Below are 13,378 nucleotides of genomic sequence, written 5' to 3'. Positions count from 1 at the left end.
CGAAGTGCAGCGTTTTCATTGAATCAAAACAAAAAACCTCAAGTTGCTCTCTTTACATATGTGCACGGTTACGTCCACGCAAGGCACGCAACTTTTGCAGTTGTCAGCGATGACACAGCTCAAACTCTTCTAGCCTCAGAGGCCATAGACGTGTATGTTGATGAACATTTATCCAGTCTTTTCTGAAATAATTTTTGTATCAGACGGAGCGGCGGCGCATTTCAAGAATCGCTTCCAATTGCACGAAATGTCTCGGAAGCCGTACTCTTCGGCAAGGTGGATCTTTTCGGCCACTGGACACGGGAAAAGCACTTGTGATAGAGTAGGTGGTGTTCTTAAACGCCACGCAACGCTCACCAACTGGAGATCTTCGCTCAACTCAACGATTGTCACCACTAAAGAATTTGTAGAAGTGCTGCGTGAAAAAGTAACAAATGTCTGCATGTTCTACCTGTTTTTGGAAAAGGTTCAAATGTTTTGTGTGGTGAAGCAAGGCAGAGTGGACCACCGTAAAACCTGTGAGAGGAATCCAGGCATCTCACCTGTGGAGGTCATCATATGCCGAGAGGGCGGATGTATGCATGGCCATTTGCGCGACTGAAACTTTTAAGCTTAAGTATGCATAGTTTGCAAATTTGCTGAATGGGGCTTTTCTGTTTTTGTGATTTATAAGCTAAGTAATGGAATTCCAGTGCAAATTCCCTTTTCGCGTCAGCTATACTCAGCCCTTTTGAAAAAAAAAAAGCATTCGAAATGTGTAAAATACATGTCATAACTAACGCTCAAAATGTTTGGTGCTATGCGGCAAAGCCGCGATAACGAAGTCGTCGGCTCGCTCAGAGTGAAGGTTTGTCGCAGCTTTCCCCTTTTGGAGGCCATATGTTACTCAATGGTTTGCTATCACAAGTTAGCTCATGTCACTGCAAAATGCCAAGAAAAATAAAAAAAATGAGTAGTTTTTTTTTAACAGTGACACTTAATTATGTTTTATTTTAAAAGATCACCTGTATTTCCGCGTTACTAACAAGAATACATTTAACCCCCTTATGTTTAGGAGGTTTCGTGCCTTCCAAAACATCCTCCCCCCCCCCCCCCCCGGGCCTAAGTCAAATGCTTCCCTCTCTTTGTAAACATCAGCTGGTCTTCCAAGATCTTATATCTTTTTGTGCAGGAATGTTCGTTTATAAGCAAGCCTGCCGCTAAAATTATAAAGTGATTTGTAATTTGAGTAGAAGTTACTTGGAAAAAGTAATTAAAGTAAACTACTAATTACTGAAATAAAAATCTAATTGAAAGTTACTAAACTACTCAGAAAAGTAGTTAAACTACAGTTACTTGAGAAGAGCAGTTGAACTATGTACAAGTCTGCACGTGATGGACTAGATGAAGCTACTTTGCACTCTCGCAGCGCCGCCGGGCGGCCGTCGCGCGCTGTTCCGGCTGTTCTCCCCACCGTCGCCGCTCTCCGTTGCCTCGTCAGTTCCGCATAAAACGCGAGAGACATTTTGCTGGACGAGAACAGCTCCTATTTATTGCCTTTGCTTACAGGGCAACCGATCGACGTACCCTTGCCATGAAATAATAAGTATACCTCCTGAAAACGTGCTACTTTGTTCCACTCGTTCTAGGGCCCTAAACTCGTCGAACAAAAAGTTGGAGCCGAAGTTCACGGAGCGCCCCGATTGAACTCTCGCCACGATGACGGCGCGCCTTTTTCGCCAAACTCCAATCGGCGCGCTCTGTGGACTTTTGGCGCCAACTTTATGTTTGAAGTGTCTAGCCTCTGATCACCAATTCGGCTGTTTGGCGGGAACCTCCAAACTTATGCGCCGCATCGTATCGCTTCGCCGACATTCTACATCGCACTGCATTCCTATGATAGCCCCGTAGCTTTCTATCCTCAAGTACCAACGGTGCAATCGCTGTCTCCTACAAGAAGGTTGGCGCAAAGACCGAAACTGAAATGCTTCGAATGACTACAGATCAAACTACCCTGGAGCGAAGCAGACAGCGAACTTCTCCTTATCGGTCGCACTTCGCAAGCGCCCGGGAATCAGCTCTGTTACTGCGTTCCGCGCGTTTGCTATTCGCCGGGGAAAGGGCTATGAGAATTGAGCAGCTGGCGGCAGGAGTTGCGAATAAACTACTAGATCTGATTGCACTGATTTCGCAATTAAAAGACAAATCCTCCGGCGGTCCGTCTTTATCGCTATATGATCAAAAATTAATACGGTACCAGGTATTGAAACATATGCTAATAATAATACAATTACTCCCACTATTCAGACGTATCCGTGTTCTCAACAAAAATTAAATAGAGCCAGCACCAAAGTCGTTTCCTAAGCCTTCCAGTTCGTTCAGAGCATGTAAACTATGAAAGCGAGTTAATTTATCGTGCTCGCCAATTCTACTATACAAGCTTACCGTGAGGAGAACGTTCAAAACACAATCTCTGAAAAGAAAGTGGGGAGAGGACCGAATCTAGCACAAAGCCACTCCTTCCTGCACCTTCACGCACAGGACAAGAGATTCGTAATGGCGGCCACCGTATAACGCGTAGTACACCAGTGAGCCAGGGCGCGCCCAAAGTGTACGACGTCGGCAAGGAATCGAAACTGCTACGATAGGCTGCTAACTCCAGCTTTTAGGAAGGGACCGTGATTCTAATGCATTACTCCCGTCCAGTGCGAGTTCCCGTGAGGCGAGGACGCTTGGAATTGATAGCGACAAAATTGTTGAGATGATAGGCCCTCTTCCAGAAACTGCTGTTCCCGACGCGGTATGTTGGCTTCCATCAAGTTCCGTTCGGGAAAGAACCTCCCGCAACGCATGGCGGTCCTTCCCTTTGGACTCCGAATATGCTGATCGCTTCCCTAAAACACGGTCGGTCGTAGATGGGGAACGCTCGACGTGAAGTCGGAAATCGCGGCCGTTCCGAGGAGCAGCATTGTTCGGGCTTCATTAAAGCGGACGAAGAATGCGCTCGCGCTGGCCTGGATGCGATGGGGGCTTGTCAAGGACGAATTGAAGGAGTCTAGCTGCTTTCAAGTTTTTCCAAACAAGCATTATGCAGGGAGAATAGTTTACCACTTACATTGATATTATTAATTTTATTTATTTTTTTATTTTTATTTTTTTGCTTAGTATGTGTTTTAAGTATAGTTTTCATGCTTCGATCAAAACTCTCATTTATCTAGCTCATATTTTTTTACTTGACTGCGCCGATCTTTAGATTATTGTCACCAACAATCACGCGCAAATAAAAATTTAAAAGTCGGAGAAGTTTCAGTGGGGTCTGCGGTTACTACTCCCATTTACCACAAAAGGTTTTTTTTTTTTCTTAATTGGGGAAGAAACAGGAGCATTCGCCAAAGATGTCCGCGCCTCACGAAGTTTGAAAAAGCCACTAAACAACTCGCCAAATCATATATAAATACCAACACGCGACCCCGACGTCGCGTCGCTACGGTGGCGCTACTCTGTATGCCCAGGCGCCCAGACGCGATTATTTTTTCTGCGCAAGCGCAATACATACATCCGGAGTGTGCAATCGCTGATTTGTTTGTAAGCAACATGTCGGTCTACATCACGTAAGGAACCTGAGGGCCGGGGTTATCCGTTAAGTCCAATTGAAAGCTCCCTTCGAGCCATAGGAGGGCGCGAATCAACTAGAGCGGTAGGAATTTTAACAATGGACACGACGTGCTCCGTGACAATGTTAGCGCAAACGAACGATAAAATGTTTTTAAATGTTCTTTGTGTGTGTGTGTGTGTGTGTGCGTGTGTGTGCTGGAAATAAAATTATTAGAGTAGTTTAAAGTGCTTATTCGGTATACTTACCTAAATGAAAATATTTGATGGCCTCCAATTAGAGGTCTGCACTGGTATGGGCAAGCCCACGGGCAACGGGCCGGCCCGGCCCGCACTCTTAGAAACAAGGGTATCGATAGTCCTCCCTAAGGGGAGGAATGGTCTCGTAACCTATGCTCCTTTAGAAAGTGAGAAACTTTCGTCCCTGAAGCAGCGAGCAACTAGTTCGTCCGTCACCTGCATCTCATTATGGCGGCCCTGAATCGAGCAAATGGAGCTCAAAAAGGCTAAACGAGGACGCTACGTCTCTTGTACACGACGAGAGGAGCAGCAAATAAAAGTGTAACACGAGCTCCGCGAACTGTGTTTATTTCCGAAGCCAGATTGCCCCCCACAGGTACAGAAACTTGCGTTTCGAAAGCAGTTGCTCAGTCTTCTCGTCGACAGCACTGCGATGTTAAACGAACACAGCCGATACCCAGTTACTTCGCGCACTTTACGTCTTACCTTTGGTGTTCCTCGAATCACAATTTCTTCGTCAACCGCTCACCACGGAGGAATGGCAAACCAATCAGCGAAACCAAAAGCCGCTCTCAAAAGAACAAACTCGAAGCCGCTGTTTATCGCGTAGCGTGAAAGAAGGTTAAATCGATTGACACCAGGTGGCAGGGTCAAGCAGAGTACTTGCAAGTAGCTAGGCTGAGTGGCGCTATGTGCTGCCCAATTCATGTTCTACAAAAAATATTTATATTTCCTGAGGTCACTTGCACTTCGGGGTGTTCGAGAACCTCTACTATACACACATTTCCCATACTAGAAGCATCAGGTGAACATGCAGTTAGCACATACACTTACATGGCACATACCAACATCAACTCAAAGGCACACTCACCCGAACACTACATCCGAGCTCTGCGTTTCCGTCTTTTGTACTGGTCGTTTTGAATGCACGGAACTTCTCGGTGACTGAATAAGCAATAAAAAATATTCCCAGCATGTTGGTATGTTTCCAGCAATGTCATACGTCTGAGAGTATTTTGAATGGCTCAGGGGACGAATCTCTTATTAAAAAGCAAACTCTCGATCATTCCGTAATTATTTGAAAGCCAATAAATCAAGCCGGTTCAATGCGGTTCGAAGTCGTGAGTTTGTTTCCCCACACGGCACGTCGTAGTCTGTATTTCTATTGTAGTGTTCGTTTTTCTATTAGTGCTGTTCGCGCAAGGCTGCAATTGCCGTCTTGAATTGATATCTGTAGAGCGGATATTCACTCAGCTGGAAGTGATGCTTCACGGGCTGAGAAATCGCTTTTCGATCAACTTGAATGGAGTCAAAGCCGTGACTTGCGGCAGGTGTTAAGTGTACGGAGCTACGCCGTGGCGAGCTCGAAAACCTCTAGCGCTCATCCCAGCGCGCCACTTAAAGGGCAGTTTCTCCAGGAACCGTAGTATATTTAAACAGCAAAATAAAGGGTTTTTTTTTTTTTGATTTTACGTACTATTTTTTTTTTTATGCTAAACTTCCACACGGTAAATATACGTACTTTCCGTCGCGATTTCGTACTGTTCAGTCCTTTCTTCAGAGCGCAATCGCTCTCGGGGACGAGACAACCGACAGTCGCATTGGCCACTGTACGATAGGAGCTTACTGTTCAGACCAGCGTTCCAACGTGACTACCCGCACGTCGATCGATTTCACCTAATCCCTCAAGTGGTATTAAACTTTTTAATGTAAAGCGGAATGTCAACCTGCGACACCCCACCCCCTCCGATCACGGCCCGACCAGCGGCATCAATGCCCGACAGTTTACGTCATCTCACCTAGTTGTTACACCAATGATACGCGAACACACGGTCACATTGGCGATAATTCCAGTCTTCTGTTCACAACCCACAACACTGCCATCACGATGTTGCTGCTATGTTGAACGCCAGTTGCACTCGGCATCGGAAAACAGAACCGAACTCAGTACGGAAGGCACCCAGGCAGTCGGCAGCAGAACCTACCTGTCTTGGACGCAGTTCCTGCGCTTTCCGCAACGTCGGAAACGTCGACACAGTTCCCCGTGGTTTTGCTACCGCAGTTCCGCGCTTTGCGCGTGAGTCCCGCAATCCGGAGACGGCCATCTTACCCAGTGTACTAGGCAAGACCGCTGTTTCTAGCGGTTTCGTTTGCTCGTTTGATAAAATTAGTGATAAAAACGTCAATACCACCGAAATGTTCTGCACGTTTGGACTAGACGACGGAATTACAGGCGGCCTTCACTGCCGCTGAAACTCAATCAACTCAACAGCATTTATAAAACTACGTGCGCGACCTTCTCGACAAATGAAACCGAAAGCAGATGAGTCGGGTGGGCGAAAGCTTTCTCCCGTCTGCCTGGAGAAGAAGAAAAACGTTTTGTTCCTCCCTTTTTTTTCGTGTCCGCTTGGGGGCGCGTCAGTAGAAGGGAGAGAAACGCGCCGTTGCTACTTTTTTCCTCTATTTTTTCTTAGAGTGCGCGGGCCGGGCTCGAGGTTCACGGCTATGTTCATGAAGGTCCCGAGCCGGGTATGGGCGATGCATTCAGTTCGACAAGGCGGGCCAAAGAAAACCAAGCCGGCTATTACTTCATTTTTTTAAAGTTTGTTCGAAGGCTGGGGGAGGAACCACATTGGGAAAGACCCAAATACTGAGAGCATGTGTGTTTGCATGTATATATTTTTGTACGGTTCGGTATGCGTGCAACCATATAGCCTCCTCAGAAAGCCTGCCAGAACCCATAGAAAAGCAGTCATAGAAAAAGGGAGAGGAAAGGCGGAGAAAGAGGATGCCCAAAGCGTCCTGTAAGGGATCTCTTGGTGGCGCGACCACAGAGCGAGCTGTCAAATACAAAAAAGCACTCGTGTACTTTTTTTTCTTTTTTGAGAGAGGAGAAATATGGCGGTCGGCCTACGCCCTTCGCTTCTTCCTCCGTGCATCAGTCGCCGCATCCTTTCCGTTTCTTCTACTGCTTCCGTGATACCACTGTTTCGTTTTGCGCTGTTTGTTTTCTCAGCACTCAGGATAACTAACCTCTGAAGGAAGATGTCACGAGTGTCGAAAGAGCAGAAGCATGCGTATAGTTTTCGCGCTGCTCGATGTATCCGGCCGCTCGTAGTTCTCGGTTGCCTCGTACCAGCCAGTGCCGCCAGCATTGCCTCGCCGCTACCGCGTTTGGGAGAGAAAAAAAGAAAAGAAAAAAGAAATACACATGCGTTTTCGGAAGATGCCGCTGGGTTCGCCGGAGCTGATGAAAGTTCGCCCTTTGCGCTACCATTGCGATCGCCGTTTTGCCGATTCTCCTCTTTCTTTTCCGACCACCGGGCACCCTACTGTTCCGCCCTCAATTTGAAGGGTTTTCCAGTATTGAAAAAACGGTTAAGCTTTCCAGTATATTGAGGACGAGACCAAAGAGTGGCGCCCCCTACCGGCCACCTCGGGAACTAACGCTGTGTAGCAAACAAACCGCCCTTCCGCCGCCACTGGTGCAATCGTTGCCATGGCAGACAACGAAGCAAGGCTCGTGAAAGATATGTAACATTCTTATTTTTTCATAAACGCATCTAGATAGAAGTAATCTAATCCCCTCTTGCGTTCAATGCCAAAAAAGTCCTCTTGAAAGGCAAAAAAAAAAAAAAAAAGCCCATGTGCGATCACTCGCGGGCGTGCCGGGCCAACGGCGTCGTGTTGGGCGCGCGCGCTAGATGACCGGCGCTGCCGGCGAGGCCTCCGTGTTTTTCGGAAGAATTCACAAAATACGCACTTCACTTTTCAGTTACCCTGTCTCTTGCGGCAATTATAGAGGACATCGGCGAAAGCATGCGACGTCCGATTGAAAGACAGGGCGTACTCAATTGTGATCATGTCATCGAGTGCAGCGTTGCTCCAGAGCCGACGGCGGACACTGTCCGCATCCTCGTGTACGTGCTGTGCTGCAGTCCTTCGCGCTGCATATACCCGGTTCAAAAGCATGCTTTGAGCAGTGCGGTACGCAGCACGTCCGCACCATATTGCTACAAACAAATAGGCAGCGAGCGCGGCAACGATGAGGTGTATGTTTGACGAGTGTTGGTGTCGGAGTTGTTTGCCCCACAGCAATCGTTTGTGGCGATGATGATGATAACGAACCTGCGCCCCTATAGTTCGACCTATGGTGCAGCGAATTCTCTTCCAGAACACTAGCGGCGCGGCGTTCTTTGTCGTCACCGGCGGCGCCACCGTCCTTCCATCGCTTCTCTTCATCGACACGCACACGCACACTCGCCTAAACAATACGCCCCCCCCCCCCTCCACGCAGGCGTAACCCACCTGTACGTACGAGTGCGTACATCCACAATACGGGTGAGCGAATCATTGCAAAAAACGGCGGTATTTTTTTTTTAGGTTTTACGCAGCGGTAGTAAACAATTTATAACTTCGTCCGTCTTGTCCGAGCACGTCGCGACATTTCCCTTTCTTTTCAACTTTGACAGGTGGTTTTCTTTACTGCTGCTTGTCATTTTTTTTTGTTCTTCCGTCCTTTTCGATTCGCGGGTTTAGTCGCAGAAAAGGGCGATCCGGGTGATTTTTCTTAACGAGCTGCCTAGGCCCGCAGATTGGTCCAACTAATATTTGCAGCAAAAACAAAATTTTGCTTACTGCATTGACTATCGGGTACCGTAATCAACTTATGCATAGCAGTTTCAAGCGAACCACCGCGCCGCGCGATTCGTGAGCTAATCATACTTTGCGAAACTAGAGTGGGCCTCAGCGGGTCCGGGAAAATAAGCGTTGAGCCGGCTGTTGGAAATGGATAGCAAGCCGCGGAAAAGTCCGGGCCCAAGAGACAGCGGGCAGGGCTCTTCTGGTCCGGGCTTCCATGTATATTTCTTTACATAATTAAAAGCGCCGAAAAAAACAAGGACAAAGAAGTGGAACGACACAAGGCGCACTCGCAACTGTGGTTTATTTTGAAAAGTACATGCATTCATAGGCCCCAGAACCCTGTCAATCATCAGCGTGTCCCTCGCAACGCTTCTTTCAAATATTCAAACTCACTCTTTGACAGGGCGAGTGACGCTTCACTAACACACTCAACGCCCTTATCCCTAATTGCATATGCCTCGTGCACCTCTCTGCTTGTTCGGTTGCAAAAGCGAGCCAAAATCTTAATGTCATGTAGCACTGGCGTACACGGCCATCTATTACAATGAATGGCGAGATGGCAAGACGGGCTGGCTCGCGTGGCAGCCGCATGCTCGCGGGCGCGGTCATTCACACATCTGGCCGTCTGGCCAATGTGCACAGCGCCGCATGACAGAGGGATTTCATATACAACTCCTACGCACACTCGGCAAATTTCGTTTCGTGCTTTTTGCTGCAAAGATCAGTCTGTTGATCGGGACAATTGATTTTACGGCAAAGTCGGACCATCCGTATGGGCGCTGAGAAAACCACAGGTACATTGAAACGCTGGGCCACTTTCTTTAAATTGTGTGACACTGAGTGCAGGTATGGAATAACCGCTGGCCTCATACTGGGTCTCTCGAGGGCGGGTTTGCCCGTTCCGACTTCGGATGGTCCGACTTTGCCGTAAGATCAATTGTCCCGATCAGAAGACTGATCTTTGCAGCAAAAAGCACAAAACAAAATTTGCCGAGTGTGCCTCAGGAGTTGTATACAGTGTTGCACGGAACGGCGTTCCAAGGTACGGCGTTCCTGGAACGCGTTCCTTTTAGGAGGAACGAAGGAACGGCGCCGTTCCATTTTTTATCGGTGGAACTGGAACGGGAACTCGTTACATTTTTACTGGAACGGAAAAAGGAACGGCGTTCCTTTTTTTTGTCCGATGGGGTAATTTGTATTTTATTTCCAAGAAGGAAATTCTAAAAGTATAAAAACCATATCTTTACAAAGAGCAGGGTCTCTTTAAATTTTTGGTTACTTAGGGTTTATTTTGTGTAGCCCTCGCTTGGTAACAGGGAGAGCTAGTGGACATTTATTATTTTTGCAGTGCCCGAGAGTGCGGTACGAAACGCAAAACGTTTAGTCGAAGGAAAAGACACAGAAAGAGGGACGTTTCAAGCTTAATCACTTTCTTTTCTTCCACGAATACTCATACACCCAGAAATCTAAGGCCGACTACAGCCATTACTGAACTTCTAGAAACAGAGTTGCAACAAAAGGACAGGTTACCTGACATCGAACGCACCCTTGTATCCCGAAGATTTGGTCACTTAAAAAATACAAAAAATTAATCTTTGCTTCTCCCCTTGTCCCCAACCTTCAAACAAAACAACGAATCTACACTTCACGAAGAAGGACTTGTATTTTTCGAGACTGACCTTCAGAAACCGTACCCTCTTCTTTACTTGCTCGTCTTGCGGACGCCAACATCGAGAAGCAATCGTTGTAAAGTTCGAACAAGGTACTTTGTTAGATTGAAACGTCTGAGGTTGTTGTAAAAAGCTCGTGCAATGTGGGGTAACAGTACATTTGGCTCGTCTGAATCTCCCATCCCAAACAGGAATATAGTAAAACGCTGAGATTTTTAAAGGTGAATATATCAACAAAACGAACCCTGCTGTCGTGCGTCTCCTTTTCCTGTTGCCCTGCCATCACTGCGTTCAAATTCGTATGTTGCCATTTAATGGGATAGATTAAAAAAAAAACTTTGCTTGATCTAACTAATTATGATAATCAGAAAAATGTGAATGTAACGTATATTTAACAAAGCGTTCCATTTTTTGACTGTAACGGGAACGAGTTCCTTTCTCACAGATGGAACTTGTAACGGGAACGCGTTCCAAAAATCAGAAGGAACGAGGAACGAGCTTTCGTTCCTTTTTTTGAGGAACGTGTACATCACTGGTTGTATATGAAATCCCTCTGTCATGCGGCGCTGTGTACATTGGCCAGACGGGCAGATGTGTGAATGACCACGCCCTCGAGCATGCGGCTGCCACGCGAGCCACCCCGTTTGGCCATCTCGCCATTCATTGTAATAAATGGCCGTATACGCCAGTGCTACATGACATTAAGATTTTGGCTCGCTATCGCGACCGAACAAGCAGAGAGGTGCACGAGGCATATGCAATTAGGGATAAGGGCGTTGAGTGTGTTAGTGAAGCGTCACTCGCCCTGTCAAAGAGTGAGTTTGAATATTTGAAAGAAGCGTTGCGAGGGACACGCTGATGACTGACAGGGTTCTGAGGCCTATAAATGCATGTACTTTTCAAAATAAACCACAGTTGCGAGAGCGCCTTGTGTCGTTCCACTTCTTTGTCCTTGTTTTTTTTTTTTTTTGGCGCTTTTAATTATTTAAAGAACCATGAACCAACTGGCTCAACTTTTCACTTTGCTTCTATATACATCTCCGTCCAGACATCTACCACCAATAAATACCCTTTCAAAGTAAGATGAGAAAAAAAGTCGACGTCATGTTCATGTTAACTGTGTCGCACAGTGCACACGAATCGCGCGTTTATTATTCAGTTTTCTTTCGAAATCACGCAATGCATGCTTCAAATTGTGACGATATATGTTTATTTACACTAATCGAGACGCTAATTTTTCAAAATTAATTCAAGAAGCGCTCCGTGGCTTATTTAATTCACCCCTTGTCTGTGGTAAATCCCATTGGCATTACGGCAACAACTGTTTGTTTGTTTTCAGAAAAATGTATTGCTTTGCTGAAAATGTTTGGCCGGGACGTTCGGTGACACAACCGGCATATATAAAATGCTGATCTTGGAACAACTTCAAGAGGCAAGAACATGAAGTGGTTTGTGATTCTAACACGAATGTGAGATAGCACTGAGCAGTATAGTTGTCAAGCGATATGCATATAGTGTACATATGAAAAATAAATAGCGACATATTACGCAAACTCTTAATAACTAGGATGTTAAAACCAAAGTTAAAAACACATGGTATCATGTTAATTAATTCTGCTCGACTACGTCTCCGTTCTTGCCGTGCATTTAACGTAACTATCGTTTTTCAGCTCATCTGTCCTGTTGTGGGGCTGGAACTCTAGTAAGCGAGTGAAAATTTCGTCGTGTGTATTTATAGATTGGATTTGTGTGAACTTCTTAAGATTAGCTTTGCCTTGCATCTAAATAGACATGGAGTTCCCGGTCATGGAACTATATGGTGGACAAAGTTAAAGAGACACTGCAAGGAAAAAAAGTTTTTTAAAGAGACTAGATGGAACACGTATGTTTCTTGTTTGTTTGTTTTTTAATTGCGACAAAAAAATTTGCGCAATATTTAAGCTGTTAGACGCAATTTAGGTGGATGTCAGAGCCCGCCCTAATCCCCGCCCATAGATCTGTGGCCCCGCCCTTTACAACTGGACAGGCTTCGCAGCTCCAGAGCCAAATATGAGAGAGTTTGGACATTCATTGGGAAGTATAGGACACAAATGAGGAGGCGCCATTGGGCGAAAGCGGGCTGGGCGTGTTCCAGAGCGTCTTCACAAATTAGAATGTGGCTAACCAGGAGCATGAAATAATGCCCTGGCGGTGGTCGCGAGAAAGGAAATTAATAAGTGTGTCTGAGTAACTCTTGATGACTGAAAATATGGAGCACGTGAGGTTTCAGTCACGGTCATCCAAACCCAAGGTGGAAGAGCTCAACTAGCGGAACGATCGGCATGATCCGTACGCGGAGGGCCGGGACTCTGCCGTTCGAGCAATCACACTCTGTTCGAGCAAAACAGAGTTCAAGCGGCACATTCGATTCTTACGTCTAACCGCATGACCATAATTGAAACATCACGTGCACCCTAATTTCAACGAACCTCTAAAAAATGCCGGCGCTTCTACTTGCCCGCAAAACACTCAAAGCGCCAATCTCTGCGATATGCGAAATCAGTTCAGCAAATGATGAGGCAGAAGAACCGTTTGGACCTAAAAATGAAGTCTCCGCTGTGGCCTTACGCAATGCAAAGCGTTATGCTTGCATTGCGTAATGCAACAGCGAAGACTTAATTTTGAGGTCTATACAGATGTTCAGCTTCATCATTCGCTGAGCTGCTTTAGTATATCATAGAGATTTGCTCTTCGAGTGTGTTGCGCGCAGCCATTTCTAAGAGTTCAGGAAGGGTTACTACATTTACCTCTTAGGCGCTTAATTAAACCATGTACCTATGATTAAAACGGTTCCTCGCTACCACAGAGATTCTTTTCTGCTTCTGGTTGGCCAAGAGAGCATGTCAAGCCCACTTTCTGCGTCTGATGCACGCCCTGACTTTGCCCGCGCCTCCTAATGACCAAACTTCCACTTAACACGGCTCTGCGCTGCTCAACCGAACAGGCTAACAAGCGTAGTGTCTCCCTTTCGCGTCACCCGGAGTTTCTAGTGTGTAAGTCTAACACTGCCTGTTTGACGCGCGAGCAGACGAGCGGCAGCCTCCGGCATCGTTCACTGTTTTAACGCCGTCTATCGTCGTCTACTATGCCGTGAGACGCGGACACGAAAGCTGCGCGTCGGCATCCGTTTTCGCCTCCGTCCGTTTGCCTATTCATATCCCGTCTAAAAAGTTCTACAACGCTCAGAATACGTG

Source organism: Ixodes scapularis, unplaced genomic scaffold, assembly GCF_016920785.2.
Source record: "Ixodes scapularis isolate PalLabHiFi unplaced genomic scaffold, ASM1692078v2 PGA_scaffold0__279_contigs__length_252992795, whole genome shotgun sequence".
Lineage (NCBI taxonomy): Eukaryota > Metazoa > Arthropoda > Arachnida > Ixodida > Ixodidae > Ixodes > Ixodes scapularis.
This window is presented reverse-complemented; position numbering follows the sequence as displayed.